At 68.6% G+C, this 7468-nt stretch overlaps 2 non-coding genes across 2 annotated transcripts; both read left to right on the plus strand.

Moving 5' to 3' along the window:
* The first annotated feature begins 2172 nt into the window (after nt 1-2172).
* LOC139044710 (5S ribosomal RNA) lies at nt 2173-2291 on the plus strand. The gene has a single exon (XR_011501782.1). It is a non-coding gene; the product is annotated as a 5S ribosomal RNA (ribosomal RNA).
* Nucleotides 2292-6215: 3924 nt separating this feature from the next.
* On the plus strand, nt 6216-6334 carry LOC139044711 (5S ribosomal RNA). The gene has a single exon (XR_011501783.1). It is a non-coding gene; the product is annotated as a 5S ribosomal RNA (ribosomal RNA).
* Nucleotides 6335-7468: the final 1134 nt, after the last annotated feature.

Below are 7468 nucleotides of genomic sequence, written 5' to 3' on the forward strand. Positions count from 1 at the left end.
ATCTGGTTGGAAAGGGGGTCCCGTTAGTGCCTCGTCGGTGGCGTTGTTGCGAGCACGGAAGCGGGAGCACGGAGCACACCGCTCAGCACGGAGCGCGGCACTGGTTGGTGCGCGCTCATCGTCTGCCGTCCTTCCCTGTGAGCATAGTGCTTTCCGCCGACATTCGCCCGGCACCTGCGGGCCGCGTGCCTGCTTGGGGCCGGACCCAGCAGCCGAGGACGCAGGTGCCAAAATCTCTGCCTTTGGGGGAGTTCGCCGCCTCGTGCCTGGGACGGGAGGACCGACGGCAGGCCAACACGTCCCGACGAGAGGCGGCGTCCCCGACGACGGGACGCGGTGCCGTCGGAAATGGAGAGCCTGGCACAGCCCAGGTCCTGGTCAGACATGCGTTGATGGCGTCGTCGCTCTCTTTCCCCCAGCCCGCCCCCCCCACCCCCCCACCCCCGCCCCTTTCCTCTCCCTCGCGTCCCGAGGTCCCCTTTCCAACGGGATCCAAGAACGCCCACAGGGCCCAAACTCTTGAGCTGGGCAGTGCAGACATCGTGCGCACTGGATCCCGGGTGGACGACGGGAGAGGGCTGCGGCCCAGAACCCTGAAGCCCAGAGGTCTCGGGACGGGGATACCGGTGACGTCGGGAGGCACCAACGGGTGTTCGGACGTGCGTTTCCCTCCCCGTAATCACACCGTTGCGCTCATCCGTCCATCCTCGGCGCGCTAGCCATCTTGGTAAAACTAAGGAGACTCAACGGGTGACCTAACCTGTGGGAGACCCTGGGTAATGTCCCTACCTGCACTCGAGCAGACTGTGGACGCTGTGGTCGTCGGGGAGGGGGTTCTGTACGTCTGGTAGATTGCGTTGGTTTCTCGGGCGAAGTTCTCCGTGTCCTGACTTTTCTGGCTGGTCGTTCTGTCAACTCAGGAAGTCCGGGGGCGCCCCGCAGAAAGAGGAAAAGAGCCAGAACGAAGAGGCGAAGAGAGAAGGAAAGAAACACACAAACAGACACAGACACGCAGGCGCACACAAAAACGCACACACACAGAGCGAGAGCGAGAGCGAGAGCGAGAGCGAGAGCGAGAGCGAGCCCGAGCCCGGCTGCCAGTCCGTGGCTCCTGGGCGTCCGGGTCGCGGGACAGGGATCCCAGGAGCGCTGCACTCCTGAGACCCTGTCTGCACGTCCCAGGGCCCCAGGGGTGATCGCCAGCCCCAGGGCCCCCGCCTCCTTGCCCGGGCCCAGCTCAAGCACCACCGCCCTCCTGTGGGGAAGCTGCCTCTTGGGCAGGGCCTCTCTGCGTCAGCGTGAGCGTCTGTGTGTCTGTCCCGGTGGGTGTCTGTCTGGGTCCGTGTCTCGGATCCTCTCAATCTCTCTGTCTCTGTCTCTGTCTCTGTGTCTCTCAGGTCGGTCAGTCAGGAGCTGTCCAGGGTGGCCGCGGGGCCTGGGGTTGAGGGCGCGGTCCGGGTCCCGTGGGCGGGGCGCGGGGCGGGGCGGGGAAGGGTGGCCCGCCCTGGTCTCCCCGCGCCCCGCCGCCCGCCCCGGAGGGGTTTCCGGTGATGCCCTCTGGTCGCGCCGGTGGCTCCAGCTGGATTTGGGCAAGTTGGGGCCGGGCCGGAGCGGCGGCCGCCGGGGGTTGTTGGGCCCGGGTTCGTTGGGAGGCGCCTCGGGCCGGAGGGGCCTCGCGGGCCCGGGGCCCCGACGCGCCGACGCGCCGACGCGCCGACGCGCCCGACGCCCCGGGCCACCTGGCCCCGAGCAGAGCAGCCGGATGTCCTGCGACCCGTCGCCGGGATGCGGGCGGACAGGAGGCCTGGAGCGTCCGGGGCCGGCTTGGGAGAGCGCCTAGACTTGCGCCCCGCCCGCCCACAGTCCCCGGGGTGCCCGAGGCCTCCCGCGCCCTGGGCGGGCGGCAGGGCAGGGCAGGGCAGGGCAGGGCAGGGCAGGGCAGGGTTTGGCTGGCCGCGGCGGCGGCGGCGGCGGCGGTGGCGGGAGGCAGTGGCAGGCAGGCGGCAGGCGGCGGAGCGCGGGGCGCAGGGGACGCGGGCGTCCGGTGCGCGTCACAGGGGCTCGGGCGCGCGCGTCACAGGGGCCAGGCGACGGCGCGTCACAGGGACCAGGCGACAGCGCGCGCGCGCGCGCGCGCGAGGCTTCTTAGGGGCGCCGGCGGCAGCCACCAGCGTCTACGGCCATACCACCCTGAACGCGCCCGATCTCGTCTGATCTCGGAAGCTAAGCAGGGTCGGGCCTGGTTAGTACTTGGATGGGAGACCGCCTGGGAATACCGGGTGCTGTAGGCTTTTGCCTCCCGCCGCCTCCCTCTCCTTTTGCCCCCCCCCCCCCCGCCCCCAGCGCCGCTCCCTCCATGCTCCTCCCGCCCCTCCTCCCTCCTCACCGGTCGCCCCATCGCCCCGCCACGCCCCCACCGCTGTCCAGCCGCGCGAGTGCCCCGCGGCCGCGGCCGCCGCCCAGCCCTTCCACCTCGCGGCCCCACGGGAACCCAGGGCCAACCGGGGCCGGCCCCGCGTGGCCGTGCCCCCGACGCCGCCCTCGTCCGGCGGGCTCCCTCTGTCCTCGGCGGCCTCTTCCCACCCGCCAGGCTCCTGAGAGACCCTAGCGGTCCACTCGGCCGGCGCGGCCCCCAAGCAGTTGGTCGAGTCGTGGTGTGCGATGGAACGGATCCCGCTCCGGGCTGCGGAGGCCCGGACAGCTTCGGCAAGCTGCCGGCAGCCCATCCGTCTTCCAGAGCCCATCTAGGAAAGACCCCGGGTCAGGCTTCTCCAAACAGCACCTACAGAAGGACGGGGCCCACTGGGCTCGACAGGAGCCTTCCGGGCCTGGCCATCCATCCCAAGCGGGACGGCTTCTGGATTTTCTGATGCCTGCGCCGTGTGTCAGCTTCTCCAAGTCGGCACCTGGCTGTCCTTGATACCGTCGTTCGCGAGAAACCCTCGTTTCCGCACCGGAGTTGGTACGGGTCCTTTTGTGTTGTCTTGCCTTAAAGACGTCCCCTTCCCCAAGTGTCTAAGTTTCAAGCGCCTCCCCCCGCTCCCCGGCTGGGATCCAACTCCGTCTCCGTCTTCGCTTTTGTCTTTTGGGGGGTGGGGGCGGGGGGTCCTGCCTTCGTTTGAAAGGTCGGTGTCTGGCTCCTCCTGGATCCCTCGCATCCGTTTTGATTCTGAACAGACTGGATGGAAGGATTAGGAATCTGGCTGCGCTCGCCCAGGGTTTTGGTGTCCCCTCACTCAGGTGCCTCACTCTGTCCTGCCCCCCTCCTGGCCTCTGTCTGCCAGAGGGAGTGGACGAGTCCCCCGAGAGGACATTTCCGTCCTCAGCGGCCAGCCCTTCCTGGCTCCTTGGCTTCAGCTTTCATTTCGTGCGGCTCGGGCAGCTTTGAAAGTCTGCTCTTCCCCTGCCTGTGTCCGCGCAGACTATCGCGGAAAGGGGATCCGGGAAAGCGGGAGGGGAGTTTGCTCCAGGGGAGGAGAGCCGGGATGACAGGGAGGAGGAGAGGGGAGACTTGCCTCAGATCGCACGGACTTTTACATTTTCAAGGGGGGAATTCATCAAGGTAAGCCGTCTCTTCCCCACCGCGGACAGAAAGCAATAGTTGCTCGCTGTGGAGAAGCTGGGACATGCGGGCACAGCAGGAAGAGAGGACCTCAACCTCCATCCTCTCACCGTTCAGCAATCATCCTGGGAGCGAATATCCTCGTGTTTCCCTTTTCCCGTGGGCCCCACTTTCCCTGCCAGAGCAGACCCAGGGCACCTGTGGCCTGCTTCCTGCTTGCCCGGGATGGCAGGGTGGCGGGGCGGCGGCGGGGCGGGGCGGGCCGCGCGTCGCTCCCTGCAGGGTAGCGCCCTGGGTGGTTCTGGTTCCGACGGCTCCCCCAATCTGACCTCCGGTGAGCGTGTTCTGCTGGGAGAACTGGGGCTGTGTCTCCGTAAGTTTCCCAGAGTGCGGGCCCGGAGGCTTGGTCTCAAACGAAGGCTCGGCAGCAAGGGCCGCCGTTCCTGCGAGGGACTCGCCCTCCCTGAGCGGCAGTTGCCTCATCTGGTTGGAAAGGGGGTCCCGTTAGTGCCTCGTCGGTGGCGTTGTTGCGAGCACGGAAGCGGGAGCACGGAGCACACCGCTCAGCACGGAGCGCGGCACTGGTTGGTGCGCGCTCATCGTCTGCCGTCCTTCCCTGTGAGCATAGTGCTTTCCGCCGACATTCGCCCGGCACCTGCGGGCCGCGTGCCTGCTTGGGGCCGGACCCAGCAGCCGAGGACGCAGGTGCCAAAATCTCTGCCTTTGGGGGAGTTCGCCGCCTCGTGCCTGGGACGGGAGGACCGACGGCAGGCCAACACGTCCCGACGAGAGGCGGCGTCCCCGACGACGGGACGCGGTGCCGTCGGAAATGGAGAGCCTGGCACAGCCCAGGTCCTGGTCAGACATGCGTTGATGGCGTCGTCGCTCTCTTTCCCCCAGCCCGCCCCCCCCACCCCCCCACCCCCGCCCCTTTCCTCTCCCTCGCGTCCCGAGGTCCCCTTTCCAACGGGATCCAAGAACGCCCACAGGGCCCAAACTCTTGAGCTGGGCAGTGCAGACATCGTGCGCACTGGATCCCGGGTGGACGACGGGAGAGGGCTGCGGCCCAGAACCCTGAAGCCCAGAGGTCTCGGGACGGGGATACCGGTGACGTCGGGAGGCACCAACGGGTGTTCGGACGTGCGTTTCCCTCCCCGTAATCACACCGTTGCGCTCATCCGTCCATCCTCGGCGCGCTAGCCATCTTGGTAAAACTAAGGAGACTCAACGGGTGACCTAACCTGTGGGAGACCCTGGGTAATGTCCCTACCTGCACTCGAGCAGACTGTGGACGCTGTGGTCGTCGGGGAGGGGGTTCTGTACGTCTGGTAGATTGCGTTGGTTTCTCGGGCGAAGTTCTCCGTGTCCTGACTTTTCTGGCTGGTCGTTCTGTCAACTCAGGAAGTCCGGGGGCGCCCCGCAGAAAGAGGAAAAGAGCCAGAACGAAGAGGCGAAGAGAGAAGGAAAGAAACACACAAACAGACACAGACACGCAGGCGCACACAAAAACGCACACACACAGAGCGAGAGCGAGAGCGAGAGCGAGAGCGAGAGCGAGAGCGAGCCCGAGCCCGGCTGCCAGTCCGTGGCTCCTGGGCGTCCGGGTCGCGGGACAGGGATCCCAGGAGCGCTGCACTCCTGAGACCCTGTCTGCACGTCCCAGGGCCCCAGGGGTGATCGCCAGCCCCAGGGCCCCCGCCTCCTTGCCCGGGCCCAGCTCAAGCACCACCGCCCTCCTGTGGGGAAGCTGCCTCTTGGGCAGGGCCTCTCTGCGTCAGCGTGAGCGTCTGTGTGTCTGTCCCGGTGGGTGTCTGTCTGGGTCCGTGTCTCGGATCCTCTCAATCTCTCTGTCTCTGTCTCTGTCTCTGTGTCTCTCAGGTCGGTCAGTCAGGAGCTGTCCAGGGTGGCCGCGGGGCCTGGGGTTGAGGGCGCGGTCCGGGTCCCGTGGGCGGGGCGCGGGGCGGGGCGGGGAAGGGTGGCCCGCCCTGGTCTCCCCGCGCCCCGCCGCCCGCCCCGGAGGGGTTTCCGGTGATGCCCTCTGGTCGCGCCGGTGGCTCCAGCTGGATTTGGGCAAGTTGGGGCCGGGCCGGAGCGGCGGCCGCCGGGGGTTGTTGGGCCCGGGTTCGTTGGGAGGCGCCTCGGGCCGGAGGGGCCTCGCGGGCCCGGGGCCCCGACGCGCCGACGCGCCGACGCGCCGACGCGCCCGACGCCCCGGGCCACCTGGCCCCGAGCAGAGCAGCCGGATGTCCTGCGACCCGTCGCCGGGATGCGGGCGGACAGGAGGCCTGGAGCGTCCGGGGCCGGCTTGGGAGAGCGCCTAGACTTGCGCCCCGCCCGCCCACAGTCCCCGGGGTGCCCGAGGCCTCCCGCGCCCTGGGCGGGCGGCAGGGCAGGGCAGGGCAGGGCAGGGCAGGGCAGGGCAGGGTTTGGCTGGCCGCGGCGGCGGCGGCGGCGGCGGTGGCGGGAGGCAGTGGCAGGCAGGCGGCAGGCGGCGGAGCGCGGGGCGCAGGGGACGCGGGCGTCCGGTGCGCGTCACAGGGGCTCGGGCGCGCGCGTCACAGGGGCCAGGCGACGGCGCGTCACAGGGACCAGGCGACAGCGCGCGCGCGCGCGCGCGCGAGGCTTCTTAGGGGCGCCGGCGGCAGCCACCAGCGTCTACGGCCATACCACCCTGAACGCGCCCGATCTCGTCTGATCTCGGAAGCTAAGCAGGGTCGGGCCTGGTTAGTACTTGGATGGGAGACCGCCTGGGAATACCGGGTGCTGTAGGCTTTTGCCTCCCGCCGCCTCCCTCTCCTTTTGCCCCCCCCCCCCCCCGCCCCCAGCGCCGCTCCCTCCATGCTCCTCCCGCCCCTCCTCCCTCCTCACCGGTCGCCCCATCGCCCCGCCACGCCCCCACCGCTGTCCAGCCGCGCGAGTGCCCCGCGGCCGCGGCCGCCGCCCAGCCCTTCCACCTCGCGGCCCCACGGGAACCCAGGGCCAACCGGGGCCGGCCCCGCGTGGCCGTGCCCCCGACGCCGCCCTCGTCCGGCGGGCTCCCTCTGTCCTCGGCGGCCTCTTCCCACCCGCCAGGCTCCTGAGAGACCCTAGCGGTCCACTCGGCCGGCGCGGCCCCCAAGCAGTTGGTCGAGTCGTGGTGTGCGATGGAACGGATCCCGCTCCGGGCTGCGGAGGCCCGGACAGCTTCGGCAAGCTGCCGGCAGCCCATCCGTCTTCCAGAGCCCATCTAGGAAAGACCCCGGGTCAGGCTTCTCCAAACAGCACCTACAGAAGGACGGGGCCCACTGGGCTCGACAGGAGCCTTCCGGGCCTGGCCATCCATCCCAAGCGGGACGGCTTCTGGATTTTCTGATGCCTGCGCCGTGTGTCAGCTTCTCCAAGTCGGCACCTGGCTGTCCTTGATACCGTCGTTCGCGAGAAACCCTCGTTTCCGCACCGGAGTTGGTACGGGTCCTTTTGTGTTGTCTTGCCTTAAAGACGTCCCCTTCCCCAAGTGTCTAAGTTTCAAGCGCCTCCCCCCGCTCCCCGGCTGGGATCCAACTCCGTCTCCGTCTTCGCTTTTGTCTTTTGGGGGGTGGGGGCGGGGGGTCCTGCCTTCGTTTGAAAGGTCGGTGTCTGGCTCCTCGTGGATCCCTCGCATCCGTTTTGATTCTGAACAGACTGGATGGAAGGATTAGGAATCTGGCTGCGCTCGCCCAGGGTTTTGGTGTCCCCTCACTCAGGTGCCTCACTCTGTCCTGCCCCCCTCCTGGCCTCTGTCTGCCAGAGGGAGTGGACGAGTCCCCCGAGAGGACATTTCCGTCCTCAGCGGCCAGCCCTTCCTGGCTCCTTGGCTTCAGCTTTCATTTCGTGCGGCTCGGGCAGCTTTGAAAGTCTGCTCTTCCCCTGCCTGTGTCCGCGCAGACT

Source organism: Equus asinus, chromosome 2, assembly GCF_041296235.1.
Source record: "Equus asinus isolate D_3611 breed Donkey chromosome 2, EquAss-T2T_v2, whole genome shotgun sequence".
Taxonomy (NCBI): Eukaryota; Metazoa; Chordata; class Mammalia; order Perissodactyla; family Equidae; genus Equus; species Equus asinus.